The 18919-nt window shown below is 38.9% G+C and overlaps 1 protein-coding gene across 3 annotated transcripts in view; it reads right to left on the bottom strand.

The window, feature by feature from the left end:
• Positions 1-13707: 13707 nt before the first annotated feature.
• The window catches only part of LOC149828508 (pentatricopeptide repeat-containing protein At2g33680-like), a 45414-nt gene continuing 40202 nt past the window's right edge, over positions 13708-18919 (bottom strand). For 2 of the 3 annotated variants that reach the window (XM_090016868.1, XM_090016867.1), the window contains 2 exons: positions 17820-17988; positions 13708-17689 (listed from right to left, as the gene is read on the bottom strand). The gene's annotated coding sequence lies outside the window, so the exon portion shown is untranslated. Of the gene's footprint in view, positions 17989-18919 lie in introns of all 3 variants that reach the window. The other variant, XM_090016866.1, reaches the window with a different exon arrangement.

The raw sequence follows: 18919 nt of genomic DNA, 5'->3' as shown, positions 1-18919 counted from the left end.
ATGGTGTCTCCTTAAAGAGGCCTCACATTGACACATGTCAAAAAGTAAAAAGAGGAAGATGTGAGGAGGACAAGTGGCAACTAATGGAGGTGCAAGGAGGAGGACATGTGGCGTCACCTCAAGGTGACCCCACATTGACACATGACAGAGAAATAAAAGAGAAAGAAATAGGGGAGACATATGGCAATTGCTGGGGATGACAGAGAAAGGACATGTGGCATCACCTCAGGGTGACTCCACATTGTCAAATGGCAACAAATGAAAAGGAGAGAGAATGACACATGGTGGAGGGTGGAAGGAGAGAGAGAAAAGGGTGGCGCCATCTCTGAGTGGCCCCCATACTGCCACATGGCAAGAGAGATGAAGCACCAAATGGCGCCACCTCAGGGACAAGGCCCCTATATTTTTGGGATTTTCGAATTTCAACTATATGGCGCCACCTCAGGGTGGACCCCACATCATTATTTATTAAAAAGCAAAAAGTGAAACCTTCTTTTTTGGAATTTTCATAAAAACTAGACTAACTGGCAAATAAGAAATAAAATTTGGCCTAATGGTGAAAAGAAAGAAAGGTGGCCCTTCAAGGCAATTTTGTAAAATGATATTGAAATCGTTGATAAAGTAAGGAGGTTTTATAAATTTTGAAGCTCTGTCCCCTTCTTTAGGCATAGCTGATCCTGCCGACAAAATTTAAAATTAATGCTAAAAACTTCCTGAGAAAACGTTTTTTTGCAATCTGGGGTCCTAGGGTTAAATGAGAGAAATTGGTAATTTTAAAAACCCAGGGATTTGAAATCAATTTTGAAAGAGTTAAAATTTGAATCTGGATTGACAGTTTTGAAAATCAAGAGGTCTGGATCTCAAGATGACATGTTGTGCCGTGAAGTGATATGAAATGCTCATACGATGACACGCAATGACATGTCTCAGGGAATTAATCTCCTGATATGGATAAGGCGTTGGAAGTTTGTGACTGGAGGTGAATTCTGAGCAAAAATAGAAAATTTTTTAGAATCAGGGGTGAAATTTGGACTCCTGTGGGGTCCAAGCTCAGAAAATGACCATTTTGCCATCCGGTAATCCTATAGGATGGTTCACATCGGTTGGTGGAAATGTCGGGGAGGTGAGTGAAAATTTGGGGTGTTTACACACCCTTTTTTTCTTATTTTATAAATTGGTTTTATTTAGCATTTTGGAATTCAAAATTTTTAAAACTATATTTGAAGCTTAAATGAAATGACTCTAAATATGAACCAAATTATTTTCAAATGCATATGAAATTCTTTTAAACCACAATTGGTCTCGCTTATTTAAATTTTTTTCTAAAAATGCTAATTTCTCAAAAATGCATTTCGAAATTGATTTCCACTAGGGTCGACAGGACCCATTGTCGTTTTGAGTATTATTATTATTATTATTTCTAAGTTCTAATTTAAAACCTAATCTATTTATATTGTCTAACATGTATTATCATTATCAAATTATCACTAATAGAAATAATCACAAAAGTTTAAAAATATTCCTCAAAAAATCAAGGGCATTACATGACGATTGTGGATCACCAGAAGATGACACTTCATAATAGGACGATTTCGTTCGTAAAACTGTGTTAGCAACATCACAGACTGAACAAGTGCACCTGGGAGCCAAAGGCCGATTTACGCGAACACTACCCACATTTATTCATTACGTTTTAATTTTGCAGACAAAAATCTTTTAAGGGGGTAGGGATGTAATATCGCATATTTTTCCAAGATTTTTAAAATCAAAAATATATTTTTTTAATTATATATCATATTTAAATTGATAAAATATGAGAAAATACGTAAAATATTGGTGACGTTAGCAGGGTCTGGGCATGGTCCAGAGCCCTTTGACAAAAGCTATTTGAGTTATTTATGATTTCAAAAGTTTTCGGTTTTTAACCTTTAAATTCGCAAAAATTGAGCAAAATTAAGGTTAAATTTAGGCAAAATTTGAAGGTGAAAATCTGGTATGACCACTATTAGATCTGCCTTGGAATGTAGATCGTGTTGGTGACCTATTTTTTTAAAATTGAATTACAGTTGGTCCGAAAAGTTTATTTTTCAAAAATGATCGGCCTTTATTTTTGACATTTTTCTGAATTGGATCGGATTGGATCCACTCCATTTGATCCAAGTTAATAAGGATCTAGACCCAGTCTATGATCCATATTGACTAGGATCTGGTCCAGGTAGGATCCATGTGGATTTGGATATAGATTTAGATCTTGGATTCAGATTTTGATCCAAATTCCATTCATGGCCATTTTAAAACATTAAAATCAACTTTTAATTTAAAGATAGGATGAGGTAGAGTTATACATGGGGAAGAGAGAAAAAAACAAGAAAGAAAAAAAAAATCATGTAGAGTCAAAGTGGAAGAAAAAAAAAGGAAGAGAAAAGAAAAGGCAGAAGAAGAAAAATATTTTTTCTAAACAATCATCGATTTCCTGTCTTTTTCTGATCTTCAATTCAAGGTACGAGTTTATCTCTAATTTCTCACGGCAAAGAATACATATAAATCAATTTTGGTATAGATTTAGAGGGGAAAAGGAAAGTCCGATCTCAAATATATATATATATATATATATATATATATATATATATATATATATATATATATATATATATATATATATATATATATACCATGTCGAGTTTATATATAGAGAGAGCGAGATTTATTTTAATGGATTTTCGATTTTCCTTGTGTATCAAATTCTGAAAATATACATGATTTTGATTTCATACATGTCGATTTTCTTGATTTTGAAATTGAATATGCATGTAATACAGGTTAACGAATTTCCGTATTTATGCATACTAAATATATGTATATGAATACATATATATATATATATATATATATATATATATATATATATATTCAGTTTATCGATTTTTCTTTGTTTTTGCATATTAAATTTATGTGTATATATGCAGACCGATTTCGTTCAGTTTACCTGCTCACACAAGTCCCAATATATATATATATATATATATATATATATATATATATATATATATATATATATATATATATATATATGAATTGCAGGTTGTCAGGCTTTGTGATTATGTAATTGGATTGTCTATTCATATAAATATTTTCAGTGCTATTTATTTTTCTGTTGTTGCATCTAAATATACATATTTGTTTTAAATCTGCCTATTGTTTATGCATCTAAACGTATTTTGTCGATTTAGACTTGCCATGTGACATAACCATGTATCGAAAAATATATGCATATTGAGTCTTGTATATATGCATTTGAATGTATTTGATTTGATTTGATTCAGATTTGCCGAGTATATACTCATGCAGATCTGGTTCAGATCTGCCATGTAACGCCCCTAAATCCTAACTTGGAAAATCCTTAGATTTTTAGAGTAAACTTTTTTTTAGAACATTGCGCAAAGCGAAAAAATCATAAGGAAAACAGTTGAAAATTTTGAGCGGGTTACAGGAGGAAACAAAAGAGTTTAATTGATTTACAAAAATGAGATCAACAGGTATACATTATTTCACTTTACAAAATGTCTCCCGGATAAGGGATTTCTCAAAGCCAACTGCCAAGATTACTAAGTTCTAGAGTGTGGGTTCAATTCTCGGTTGCACATCGATCGTCATCGCGCCACTAGAAGTCATCACCTGTATCCCCATAAAATGAGGTCAGTACTCTTGCGAGTTGGTGAGATAAACCATTCACAATATACCATTTTCAGAAAAACATGAACATAATAAAAGTTATGACATGAATCAAAAGTATGTAACAAAACTACGGCTAACAATGGAACTGCTAGAAATATGCAACCAAAGTATACGTGTATGTGAGCATATATGTGCATCGTGCAACAAGTATGAGAACTAGCAAAAGTAGCAATGTAAAGCTATGAGCATCATGATGAGAGAGTTAGAAACATTTAACCAAAGGCATCTCTAGAAACGTATAACAAGATATGTACTAAGGAAAACACATGTAACTACGCATTTCTAACATAAAGAAACAAGTGTAACTGGTAAGTCGGAGTCAGTATGTGATAGTTTTATGTTTATGTTTTTTCTTTCTTACTCCTTCGGGTACGCGAAGGAAACTCGCATAGGTAACAGATTTCAAACTACACTCTTCAAGGTGAACTGTTTTGTGAAATGGGTGATCGGGCAGTGAGACTTATAGCAATATTTCCTCATTCTGAGGTATTTAGGTTCATCTGGCCCTATGTTCCCCGCCCATTCATGTGCTCTAACACAACAATGTCAAGAGAAGCATTTCACCGGTAGCGGCGACATAACACCCTTTTATGTCTAAGGATATTACAACATGTGAGTCGGACAATCGCCCAACGCAACACATGGAGATTCAACATTATCATCTGGAAAATGTGCCAATACCCTATGTGGTGTTCGATTCACAACCCTTTGTCGGGATACATCAAGTGTGTAGTGTGCGACATGCATCCGTGTATTATCCACGTGTAAAACATTAGACAAACATGAATAGCGCACAAGAACAAACTACAATACTTGATGATAAGTAAGCAATAATTGAGTTGTGTGACATGGTGTGCCAAATTGCGAATGCAATGACGTACAACATGTTTCCATTATCTTTGCACACATACAAATATGTATATTTGTAACATCTACGCAGGTCACATACAATTTGTAATTGCATTCGTGAAAATATGTGCGAGTGCAAAGTGTCATTGGTCACCAACTAACGATACGTAAGCAAATACGCATTTTCACAAGTTACGATGATATAAGCATTTACATTTCATGTGCCACATCACATGCCATTATGCATCGCATTAGATGCCCTTAAGCGCAAAGCCAATTTGCATAATCGCAACGCATCGCGCCATCATTCATACGCAATTTAATGAAGGATTCTCATGCACGTGTTATGATATACAAGTGATGTGCGATAATAATAACAGTGCAAAAATATATTGACATGTGTGATGCTTATGCAAGGCACGAAGGAAAACACGCGGGGCATCACTGCTGCCCCGGTGCTTGCAGCACGACCTTGGACCGAGTGTCGGGTCTGGCACTTGGGCGTAGTGACCCACTAGGCCCACTAATCGGTATGCTACAGCAGGCCAGCTCCCACAAAGAAAGGAAACCCACGGCACCTGCAGGTCTGGTTCTGTCCAGACATGCCTGCCAACGAAGGAGGACAGTGCCCTGGGGCACCCGACACGGCCTGCAGTGCGGGCGCAAGACCCTGCTGCAGGGGCAAACTCCGCGGGTTCGGCTGCAGGGGACACCGTAGCCGGTCTTATGATAGTGCTGGGATGGACTGAGTTAGCTCATTCGGTTGGGGGGGTCCAGCATGACTGTCCTGGGCCTTACATAGTTCTGACCCAGGCCCAACCAGACCTGCAACTGAGTGCAGGGTGCACTCGGTTGCAGGGGCTCGGCCCTAGTTGGGGCAGGTAGCCAACACCTGCTTATAGAGTTGGGTCCTAGTCGGAACAAGCAGGACTGCACCTGCACCCGAGAGGTGCGTGCAGTCCTGAACCAAAAGGAAGGGGGGGGTGGTTGGACTGGGCCAGCTAGCACCACCCGAACCCATAGTGGCATTGTGCCGTCTGGACAAACCTAGGGTGTTGCGGCACCCTGTCGGCAGGGACGTCCGGAGGAAAAGGGGGATGTCGAGAGTAGGGGTTGGAGACAACGGGTCGGACGCTGGACGGTCCAACTTGCCCCAACAGTAAGACTGGTCTGGACTGAGTGCAGTCCAGACCTGGTCTTGCATGGCCAAAACGGACAAGTCTGACTGCAGACCACCTGCACCCATCCAGGTGTGGGCGTCGCTACAGTGGACATGGCCACACGGCACCGTAGGGGGGGGGGGGGGCAAGGAGCGTCCGACCTACCAGCCGGAGTTGAGCAGCTTCGTCGGGACTGACCCAGGCCAGCAGCACACGGCCAAGGCCGACCTCATCGAGGTTGGTGTTGTTGGTCTTCCGACCAGTCCAGCTTCAATGCCCTGCAAGAGGGTATGCCGACGACTTGGGGTTGCTGCCATTGACGAACAGACCCAAGTCGTGGCCTGCACCAAAAGCCGAAAGCCTTGGCCAAGACCCGAATGTCCACACTTTGTAAATAGGAGAAGACGAAAATGCTAGCATGGTAAATAAAATACTTGTTGCGGGCGAATGGAAAACTACATCCACCGTCAATCGTGCATCAGAAGCCATGCGACGGAGGTGAGGCTTCATGCTACACCAAATCATACAACCGAAAGGAAAAACGTAAAGGATTCCTAAACAAACGGATGAACATTAAAATAGTGAATGTGAAATGGAAGCTCACCTTTGATGCATGCAAATGGAAGAGAGGGAGAAGCACTCCCAAGCTCGTGGTGTAGGAGGGAGTCCCAACTTGGTACCCACCACTACACCAAAGCTCAATGGAGGAGCTCGGATTCTCCACTCAAAGGCTCCACAAATTCGTGGGGTGAGAGGGAGAGAAGGAGAGAGAGAGGGAGCTAAAAAAAATGAACATTGTTCATTCCCTCTTCTCAAAAGAAAGCCTTTTAAGGCTAGGGTTCACAGTAGAGGATTGAAATTCAACCTCCAACAATGAACGGACAGGATGAGGCTCACACCCTTCTAGGGTGTGGCACCTCCGTAATTCATCAGAATGGCATCTCCAATGCCCAACCATAATATAACGTTTGAAATTTTTTGAAAACATTTTCGAAAATGCCACCGCCCAACCCATTTGGACATCTTTGCCTACTTCTTGGCTATATTACACGGCTGCCCCTGGCCGCCCTCCTGCGAGCCTAGGCGCGCCAGCTTGGGGTTGTCCAGTCGACGTGGGTTGCACTTCGAGTGCTCCCGTCGTGCTACGCTTAGCCAATTTCTCTTTCGAGACTTCAAGAAAGCTTCACTCAAGAAGGCATTCAAAGTTTTCTTCTTAATTAAGCATCTAAATTGTGCCAAGGTTCTGACGTGCATAGAAGGTTCGAAATTGCCTTACGGGTCCTAAGTTGCAAGTCTCGAACTAACTTGAATGATAAAAATCATCATTTTTCAACAAGTCTTCATCAAATTTTCTTTATGCAATTAAATAAAATGTAGGGATTAAGTATTTGTTGCAATATATATATATATATATATATATATATATATATATATATATATATATATATATATATATATATATATATATATATATATATATATATATATATATATATATATATATATATACATGTGAATATGCACACATACGTATATACATGTACCTACATATAAGTATACATAGTTCCACATATATATCTTTTGAAATTCCATCATGTATTAAGTTTTTCTTAAAAAATTTGTGAGTCTTACATCCTACCCAACTTAAAAAGGATTTCGTCCGCGAAATCACAACATCAAACAACAAAAGGGTCGGGATAGTTTTTCCTCATACTCGTTTCAGGCTCCCATGTGCATTTTTTGATGTCGTGGTGTTGCCAACGCACTTTAACCAACTGAGTGGTCTTAGTATGCAAAACTTGATCTCGACGATCAACGATCTCGACAAGCTCTCGGTTATCATCGCGTCTTCTCCTTCGGTGGAGCCTAACCAGCATAAGCTAAATCTCCAGTAGACTTCTTCGGACAAAACTTAGCGATATGCCCCGACAATCTTTCAAAATTCTTGAGTGCACTATGCACAATTCAAATAGTGTCATAATACAATTTATTTGCAATATCTCAATATATTCTTCGAATGACGCCAAGCGACACTACTTAAGGCCGCTATCGCGAGAAAATCACCATTCTAGATGACCATCGTTAGAGAATTGTCACTCTAACACACTATCCGGAGAATCACCACTCTGATATCATAAACAAAGAGCTACCACTTGAATGACATCGTTAGAAGATCACCATCCTAATGGCATTACTGAAGAATCACCACTCCAGCCACTTCAAATAGGGAATCACCACGCTAATGACATCGTTAGAGAATCACCACCCTAACGGCATTGTTGAAGAATCACTACTTCAACAGCATCATTAAGGAATCACCACCCTAATGGTATCGTTAGAGAATCACCACCCTAACGACATTGTTGAAGAATCACAACCTCAGCAACATCATTAGAGCATCACCACCCTAATGGCATCGTCAGAGAATCACCACCCTAACGGTATTGTTGAAGAGTCATCACTTCAACCACTTCATTAGAGAATCATCACTCTAATGACATCGTTAGATAATCACCATCCTAACGGCATTGTTGAATAATCACTACTTCAACAACATCATTAAGGAGTCACCACCCTAATGGCATCGTTAGAGAATCACCACCCTAACGGCATTGCTGAAGAATCACCACCCCAGCAGTATCATTAGAGCATCACCAGCCTAATGGCATCATCAGAGAATCACCACCCTAACGGTATCGTTGAAGAGTCATCACTTCAACCACTTCATTAGAGAATCACCACTCTAATGACATCGTTAGCATCACCAGGAATCACCACCCGAGCCTAACCTTTCTTAGCACACCATGATCCCCTCAGACTGTGGCTGGGAACAAGAATTCTCACAGTACTTTCTCAAAACAATGCCACCATGAAGATCGGCATTATGTTGTCCTCGTCTACGACCCTCTCAGGTGTCGACTGCCATCAGGGGCAACTCATAAGTAATTTGCTAAGCGCATACATTTTTATGCATGTTCTCATCACCAAGAACAACAGGGGATCTACAATTTCCTCCAACGGGAAATTCCAAGGTTCAACTGGCACAGACAAGGCTTTAGCCTTATGTCCGAAAGATCACTTCCAAGAATACCCTTCAACAAAAATAGGGTTATGAACATATCCAATGTAGTTGGAGAACAAAAGGAAACACTAACTTATAGTCTCATGAGACGACTCTTATCAAAACCACATCATCTTCAATACGATTGGTGTAATAGTTTTGATCGTCGTTACAATTCGTTAATCGTCTCTACTCTGGTATTGTGAAACGAGGAAGTGAAGCTGGTGTGTACGGAGGAGAATTCAGCAAAATACGTAAATAGTCTCTGAGTTTAATTCAAGAACTTCAACTCTCACAGGAGTTGGCACGAACTATTTGGGAAACCACATCCTCAAGCGTAGCAGTGATACCTTTCCGGAACTCTACACCAAACTTCCACTGACACTCAATCTCTAAGTGTTTTCTCAGGCCATAATACACTGAGTTCACGGGGTAAAATTTTGCCCCACAGGTTCCATCTTACATCTCGCACAAAGAGGTGCTCGATTCGCAAACACTTACATGCTTCGCATAATAGTCTGAACCGCTTGGTTCAGGCTCTCGATGCCTTGAGCCAAACCATGTAAGGCCTTAAGCATCAGGTTGTGTCTTGCATCCGATGACAACCGATAAAACATACATATTTATCTAACTACGCATGAATAAGCAATCAATAAAATTTACTAAGTCAAGTATACTTATGGTGCGATGGTCGATGCGTGCAGAGTCTTGAACCATACTCCTAAAATACTGCTCTAATACCACATCTATAACGCCCCAAAATCCCAACTTGGAAAATCCTTAGATTTTTATAGTAAATTTTTTTTTTAAACATTGCGCAAAGCGAAAAATCTATAAGGAAAAACAGTTGAAAATTATGAGTAGGTTACATGAGGAAACAATACAGTTCAATTGATTTACAAAAATGAGACCAACAGGTATACATTATTTCACTTTACAAAATGTCTCCCGGATAAGGGATTTCCCAAAGCCAACTGCCAAGATCACTAAGTTCTAGAGTGTGGGTTCAATTCTCCGCCGCATATCGATTGTCATCACACCACTAGAAATCATCACCTGTATCCTCATAAAATGGGGTCAGTTCTCTTGCGAGTTGGTGAGATAAACCATTCACAATATACCATTTTCAGGAAAACATGAACATAATAGAAGTTATGACATGAATCAAAAGTACGTAATAGAACTACGACTAACATGATGGAACTGCTAGGAACATGCAACCAAAGTATACGTGTATGTGACCATATATGTGCATCATGCGACAAGTATGAGAACTAGCAAAAGTAGCAATGTAAAGCTATGAGCATCATGATGAGACAGTTAGAAACATTTAACCAAAGGCATCTCTAGAAACGTATAACAAGATATGTATTAAGGAAAGCACATGTAACTACACATTTCTAACATAAAGAAAAAAGTGTAACTGGTAAGTCAGAGTCAGTATGTGATAGTTTTATGTTTATGTTCTTTCTTTCTTACTCCTTCGGGTACGTGAAGGAAACTCGCATAGGTAACGGATTTCAAACTACACTTTGCAAGGCGAACCGTTTTGTGAAATGGGCGAACGGGCAGTGAGACTTGTAGGAACATTCCCTCATTCTGAGGTATTTAGGCTCATCCAGCCCTATGTTCTCTGCCCATACACGTGCTCTAACACAACAACGTCAAAAGGAGCATTTCATCGGTAGAGGCAACATAACACTCTTTTATGTCTTAAGGTTATTACAACACGCGAGCTCACTCATGAACGTGGGACAATCGCCCAACGCAACACATGAAGATTCAACATTATCAACTGAGAAATGTGTCAATACCCTACGTGGTGTTTGATTCCCAACCCTTTGTCGGGATACATCAAGTGCGTAGTGTGCAACATGCATCCGTGTATTATCCACGTGTTAAACATTAGACAAACATGAATAGCGTGCAAGAACAAACTACGATACTTGATAATAAGTAAGCAATAGCTGAGTCGTGTGACATGGTGTGCCAAAGTGCGAGTGCAATGACGTACAACATGTTTCCATTATCTTTGCACATACAAATATATAAATTTGTAACATCTACGCATGTCATATACAATTTGTAATTGCATTCATGAAAATATGTGCGAGTGCAAAGTGTCATTGGTCACCAACTAACGATACTTAAGCAAATACGCATTTTCACAAGTTACGATGATACAAGCATTTACATTTCACGTGCCACATCACATGCCAGTACACATCGCATTAGGTGCCTTTAAGCGCAAAGCCAATTTGCATAATCGCAATGCATCGCGCCATCAATCATATGCAATTTAATGAAGGATTCTCATACACATGTTATAATGTGCAAGTGATGTACGATAATAATAACAATGCAGAAATATATTGGCATGTTAAATTTTGCAACAATTCGACATGTGTGATGCTTATGCAAGACGCGAAGGAAGTGCTTGCAACACGACCCTGGACCGAGTGTCGGGTCTGGCACTTGGGCGCAGTGACCCACTGGGCCCACTAACCGGTCTGCTACAGCAGGCCAACTCCCACAGACAGGGGAAACCCATGGCACCTGCAGGTCTGGTCTTGTCCAGACCTGCCTGCCGACGAAGGAGGACAGTGCCCTGAGGCACCTGACATGGCCTGCAGTGCGGGCGCAAGACCCTGCTGCAGGGGCAAGCTTCGCGGGTTCGGCTGCAGGGGACACCGTAGTCGATCCTGCGACACTGTTGGGACAAACAAAGTTAGCTCAGTCGGTTGGGGGGTCCAGCATGACTGTCCTGGGCCTTACATAGTTTTGGCCCAGACCCAACCAGGCCTACAACTGAGTGCAGGGTGCACTCGGTTGCAGGGGCTCGGCCCTGGCTGAGGCAGGTAGCCTGCACCCAGTTACAAGGTTGGGTCCTGGTCGAAACGAGTAGGACTGCACCTGCACCCGAGAGGTGCGTGTAGTCCTGAACCAAAAGGAAGGGGATGCGGTTGGACTGGGCCAGCTAGCACCACCCGAACCCAGAGTGGCACTGTGTCGACTGGACTAACCTAGAGTGCTGCGACACCCTGTCGGTAGGGACGTCCGAAGGAAAATGGGGAGGTCAAGAGCAAGGGCTGGAGACAATGGGTCGGACGCTGGACGGTCCAGCTTGGCCCAACAGTAAGACTAGTCTGAACTGAGTGCAGTCCAGACCTGGTCTTGCATTGCCAGAACGGACAAGTCTGACTGCAAACCACCTGCACCCATCCGGGTGTGGGCATTGCTGCAGTGGACATGGCCACACGGCACCGAAGGGGGGGGAAAGGAGCATCCGACCTACCAGTCGAAGTTAAGCAGCTTTGTCGGGACTGACCCAGGCCAGCTACACACGGCCAAGGCCGACCTCATCGAGGTTGGTGTTGTTGGTCTTCCAACCAGTCCATCTTCAATGCCCTGCAAGAGGGTATGTCGACGGCTTGGGGTTGTTGCCATTGACGGACAGACCCAAGTCGTGGCCTGCACCAAAGGTCGAAAGCCTTGGCCAAGACCCGAATGTCCGCGCTTTGTAAAGAGGAGAAGAAGAAAACGCTAGCATGGTAAATAAAATACTTGTTGCGGGGCGAATGGAAAACTACATCCACCACCAACCGTGCATCACAAGCCATGCGACGGAGGTGAGGCTTCATGCTACACCAAATCATACAACCGAAAAGAAAAACGTAAAGGATTCATAAACAAACGAATGAACACTAAAATAGGAAATGTGAAATGGAAGCTCACCTTTGATGCGTGCAAATGGAAGAGAGGGAGACACACTCCCAAGCTCGTGGTGTAGGAGGGAGTACCGACTTGGTACCCACCACTACACCAAAGCTCAATGGAGGAGCTCGGATTCTCCACTCAAAGGCTCCACGAATTCGTGGGGTGAGAGGGAGAGAAGGAGAGAGAGAGGGAGCTACAAAAAAAAATGAACATTGTTCATTCCCTCTTCTTAAAAGAAAGCCTTTTAAAGGCTAGGGTTCAAAGTAGAGGATTGAGATTCAACCTCCAACAATGAACGGACAGGATGAGGCTCACGCCCTTCTAGGGTGTGGCACCTCCGTAATTCATCGGAATGGCATCCCCAATGCCCAACCATAATATAACGTTTGAAATTTTTTGAAATCATTTTCAAAAATGCCACTAACCAACCCATTTGGACGTCTTTGCCTACTTCTTGGCTATATTACACGGCTGCCCCTGGCCACCCTCCTGCGAGCCTAGGCGCGCCAACTTAGGGTCGTCCCGTCGACGTGGGTTGCACTTCGAGTGCTCCTGTCGTGCTATGCTTAGCCAATTTCTCTTTCGAGACTTCAAGAAAGCTTCACTCAAGAAGACATTCGAAGTTTTCTTCTTAATTAAGCATCTAAATTGTGCCAAGGTTCTGACGTGCATGGAAGGTTCGAAATTGCCTTACGGGTCCTAAGTTGCAAGTCTCGAACTAACTTGAACGATAAAAATCATCATTTTTCAAAAAGTCTTCATCAAATTTTTTTTATGCAATTAAATAAAACTTAGGAATTAAGTATTCGTTGCAATGTATATATATATTTATACGTGTGAATATGCACACATATGTATATACATGTACCTACATATATGTATACATAGTTCAACATAAATATCTTTTGAAATTCCATCATGTATTAAGTTTTTCTTAGAAAATTTGCGAGTCTTACATGCCAAGTATGTGCTCATGCAGATTTGGTTCAGACCTGTCGAGTATATGCATATTTTAATTGGATCAAATCTGTCGAACACATGTATATGTGGTTCTAGATCAGATCTGCCGAACACATGTATATGTTGTTCTGAATCAGATATGCCGAACACATGTATGTATTATTTTGGTTCAGACCTGCCGAAACACATTTATTTTATTTTGATTCAGATCTGTTGAATCATATGTTTATTTTGGATCAGATCTATCGTGACATATGCTCATGTATGTGCATATGTTTATCTTCAATTTTTATCGAGTTTAGCATATATAAATATGCAGACCAGCATATACAGTTGTGTACACAGGTCTGGTCGACCCATGTCCATGATTTTGATCATGTACATTGATAAGCCAGCATGTTGTCCATGAGTGTAAATAGGTTTGGCCGACCTATGTACATGTTTTTAAACATGTACATGGATCAGCCAACAGGCTGTTAGATGTAAATCTTTGGTCTGACCGACCCATGTACACGTATGTGAACATGTACATGGATCAGCCAGCAGAGCTGGTATATGTTTATTTGAGGTCTAGCTGACTCATGTACATGATTATGATCGTGTACGTGGATCAGACAGCATGCTAGAAATATATATTTTTCAACATTGGTCGACCCATGTACATGATTATAATCATATACGTGGATCAGCCAGCATGATGGAAATATATATTTTTCAGCATTAGTTGACCCATGTACATGGATCAGCCCTAGCTATTAGCATGTTAATCCGACTAGCAAAGGTAAAAAAAATTGCATAGTTGATTGAGTGCATGAAATTAGTCATGTACATATTTAAGATTTGATGTATGTATTTTTTTTAGATGATACATGCACCTGAACTTGATTTGATCAGTTTGAAATTGTGCATATCATACGCATGAGTCTCAAATTTATTTGATGTTTGTGTGATTCTGATCACACGCATGTTTGATTGATTATGCATGGAATTGATCATGAATGGTGTGTTCTGAAAGCATCTATTTGCCCTGGCACAAACCCTACTTGTCATTTTTTTATTTTTTGTTATTTTAAGATGGCAAAGCATGATAACAATAAATTCAATATTCAACAAGTACATAAATAAAAGAACATTAGCCATAAACTCATGAAATATAACTTTCATAATTAGCAATTTCATGAACTCCATAATTATTTCATGTAAGTGCCAAAGAAAAATATATATGACAATCAATTGCTTGATTTTCAGAGAGAATGAGCGAATATGCACTTTCTAAGCACTTTTATGTAATTTTAGAAAAATTCAGAAAGGGGCACTGCAATAAAAAAATATTATCCAGAAACAAAAAAAATAATTAAAAATACAAAATGTTTTCTGCAAAAAAACAAAAAACTAATCCTGGATAATATTTGTTGAGTTCATGTCCCTTTTTAGAATTACCAAAAAAATTGAGGACCTCTACTGTAATTTCGGGCGACTGATGTCAAATACAACAAAGTTCAAGGGCAATGCAATAATTTAATAATAGCAAGATATAACATGTATGAACCATAAAAAGTAAGGGCAAAAATGTAATTTATATGTGCAAGGGCATGAACATAATTACAAAAAAGACCAGGGATAAATAAGTAATACAACCATTCAAGGACTTGACCAGAATTATAAAAAAAAACTAGAGGCAAGAATGTAACTTTAACTATAAGGACATATAAAAGGGGCCTTTCTCGAAAAAATCAGATGCAAATTTTTTTTTTCAATCGATGAGAAAACGCCAATATATGTCGGTTTGTTCGCCGAAAAAAGAAGCAAAAAAAATGTTAAATTATGCATTAATTTGGTTTATTCTCTTTCCTTTCTATTTGAATTTTTTAGTACAAAGGACTTTGATTCTTACTCTCTATTTTAAAAATGGTTTTCAGAACCAAGAGCTGAGTGATGGGGTGACTTGCTACATGGAGCTTGCATGTTTAGTATGACATGTTCTAAGTTTTTAATAGTGGCTCTATATTACATACTATTTATTTATTCCTGCTATTATGACATTTATTCTATTGAATAATAGAGCTGCTTATTCTCTTATTATTCAATGCACTATCTCTTGTGGTTTGGTATATGTTAAATATGTGAGACCCAGGATCCTTGGGTTTTGTTTCCGCAATTTTTTTAAAAAAAAATTATACTTTTCACGAGGATAAGTTGGGGTCGTTACACCTGCTGTTTTTTATTTTAGCCATAAAGTAAGAAGATAATTTCTGAATAAAGAAGAAATAATATGGATAACAATTGCTGTGATAATGCAGATATCATCGTCAAAGTTTATGCTTTGCTTATTGTCAAAGACTCATTTTAAAGATAAGGATCTCTGACAATATTTCTAGATTCCTGTGTGAGTCTCCACTCCCTGCAACCTCTGATTTGGTGCAGCAATTTGATGTTGGTGGTTCACTGTCACCACATGTCAGATACAAGAACTTGTGACTGAAACCAAGAGGCGTATAAAACTGAAATAAAAGTACCTTCAGTTTTTGCATTATCCAAACAGAAAAAGTAAGGAAACCGTTAATAATGCATGCAGTTTAATATTCCAGGCAGATAACATTAGAAGGTAGCTCATACATGACAATAGCAATCTTTGATCATGCTTGCTTTTCAGGAATCTTTCACAAGCTTTCAAAAGGAATTGAAATTGGAAATAATTACATAAACATATAAAGAATTTACAACTGGTGCAAGTCTTATTATGAAAATTTCAAAAACTAATGGTGTTAGAAGCCAAAATAAGGAATATGATCACAAAACAGCTAAATGTTCTGTCATAACTCGCAATCAAGGCTGAGTTTCTTAAGTCATCATGACCAGTAACTAAGTTTGGCATTCAAAATATTCTTAAGAAGCAGATTACTTGTATTCATTAGAGAAAAAACAAAGATTTGAACCATCCACGGAACACCATGCTTTTGGAGATTCAATAACACACTATGCACTGATCAGGGTTTGATGATGGAAAAGAGGATCATGAAATATTGAAGAAAATTGCTGATGTGAGTGGACTGCGTTACTTGTAGATGCATCACACATGAGGATATAGGTAGAAATATAAAAAAGACAATAAGAGAACTAAGGGAAGCTATGTCATATAGCTCCTAGGAAAGAAAGTCTGCCATCTGCCTGACATCAATTTGGAGCATTCATGATGCCTACCTGACAAAGGTAGTACTGGGCCATGTAACAAACAGAACAGTGCCGATAAAAAATTTCACCTGAACAATTTGAATCTGATATTCTAATGTTTTAACCTTTCCTAAATGTCTACGTTAATCATTTCTGTTTTTTTTATCGTTCACATGTTTTTGTTTGAATATTGAATCTGCCCTCTGAAAATCATTAGCAATTTTACCTAGGGAAGTTGGAGGGATTTTCTTTGCTATGTACTGGTGATGATTCTGTGGATTCATTGTTTTATTTTATTTTTCTGGAGTTATACAGTTAGTAGGTGCTTGCTAAGAAATTATAGATTGCAAGAAGAAAAGCTGATGATAATAATAATTATGTTTTTGTCAATGCTTATGAGATATATTTGATTCTCCCTAATTTTGACAGTATTGCTTACTTGATTCTCCCTAATTTTGACAGGTGTTTATTAAGATGTTTTCTTAGCATATGCGACTAAGGATTTGTATTGTTGCATATGAGGTTCTACTTGAGTGCAGGAAATATTTGGCTATGAGGAACTTTGACTTCCAACTGGACATGAGAAAAGTTTCATGAACATGAAAAGCTATCAAAATATGCTTCTACGGCTACTTTGGGTACACAGAAGATATTGATAAAACATCTGTTCATGAATCAATTGTGAAAGTTGGTGGACACAATGACCCTGAACCCTCTGCAGAGAGATAAGTTGCATACTCTAGCATTCAAATTTCAATGAATAAAAATTCAAATTATGTATGCATAAGGATTTATGGAACTCCTGTATGATTACCAATACATATAACTTTAAATTAAAAAAGAAAGAGAAAATAAATGAAAAATAATGTCAATGATGTATATAGTGTTAATATTGGGTGTAGCAATATTATGCAAGGTATGGTAGCAAAATTAAAAATAAAAAAAGAAAATAAAAATGGTACCTCCTGGCTGCAAACCAGCACATGAAAATTAGATACATCCCCATAAGTCCGGGGCTTATTAGGCATGCATTTACCTGCTTCAAACAGGTTATTGTCAAGAGTTGAGATGTAAGAAAGAGGAGAAACAAAAGGAGCAAAAAAGCCTGAGGTTGTTTCTGACAGTTCATGGAATTCCATACAGCCATGATATGAAAATAAACTTACTTTTGAGTGGATAGAGACCCATGTTATGATTATAATCAGCACCAATGTCCAGGTGATGAAGATGTTGGTCTTGCAGGATGATGTGGGAGCATACCAGACGTACATCAATACAATCCCCAGAAAGATGGCAACATAGGCAGTAATTGCTATGTACAAGATTTGGAGACGGCTGTAGTACACAAGTGAGCAGATTAGTTGTACATGCATTCTGAAGATAGAGTTCTAAATGCATACATCGCTATTCTAAGAAACATACTGGTGGTAATTTAAACAGTTTACTCTTTACATACTACCGAGTTGAAAAACACAACTATATGAATGTATCCTGAAGAGGAAAAATCTCCATGTTGATTGTATGGAGATGATATAACTTTCTAGATCTTGCACCAATAAACGTTTTGCATTACATGGTGATATTTCCTACAGGGATGATGAAATCAAGTCCTTTTGCTGTTGAACAATATTCCTAGCATCCTTATGCTTGTCACAAGCTATTTTATGCTCTAAGTAGCACATAATCCAAAGATGACATTTCCTGCAATTTTTCTCCCCAGCATAAAGACAATGGTTTTCCTTTGTTCTGCTTTATATGGTTTCATGTTTGCTATCTTGTAGGAGTTGAAGCCTCAAATTTTGATCGCATGGTTCATGATCGCAAGGAAGCATGTGGAACCGTAATCTAACATAAAAAATAAAAGTCACATTTCAAGATTATGTGGATCAGAGGCATCTCTAAAGGCAAAAAACAAATGATTTCACCTAAAACAAAATTGAACTTTGAGAATATTGAAATGTGAATAGATGAGATATCATGAATTCAAGATTGCATTTTTTATGCAAATGATATGTTTCCTAAAGATTGGATTTCTTATACCAAAACCTCAATATAAAGATTAAAGTATGAACTAATTGAAAACTAAACTACAGGTTTGAAAAGCAGGGAAAGCAATGAAAGAAAGTAGGTGGTGAAAAATTAAAGTTTTTAAATTAGTCCAATCTCTTCAAGAAATCACAATAAGTCTATCTAAACTATATTCTAATTTTATCATAGCATATATATGTACAGGCTGAGTTTGGATTTTGTATCAATTTTGGACTAA

The sequence above is a fragment of the Nuphar pumila genome, chromosome 9 (genome assembly GCF_984573655.1).
Source record: "Nuphar pumila chromosome 9, dmNupPumi1.hap1.1, whole genome shotgun sequence".
NCBI classification, from domain to species: Eukaryota; Viridiplantae; Streptophyta; class Magnoliopsida; order Nymphaeales; family Nymphaeaceae; genus Nuphar; species Nuphar pumila.
The sequence above is the reverse complement of the archived record's forward strand: the minus strand, read 5'-3'. Positions and strand labels throughout refer to the sequence as shown.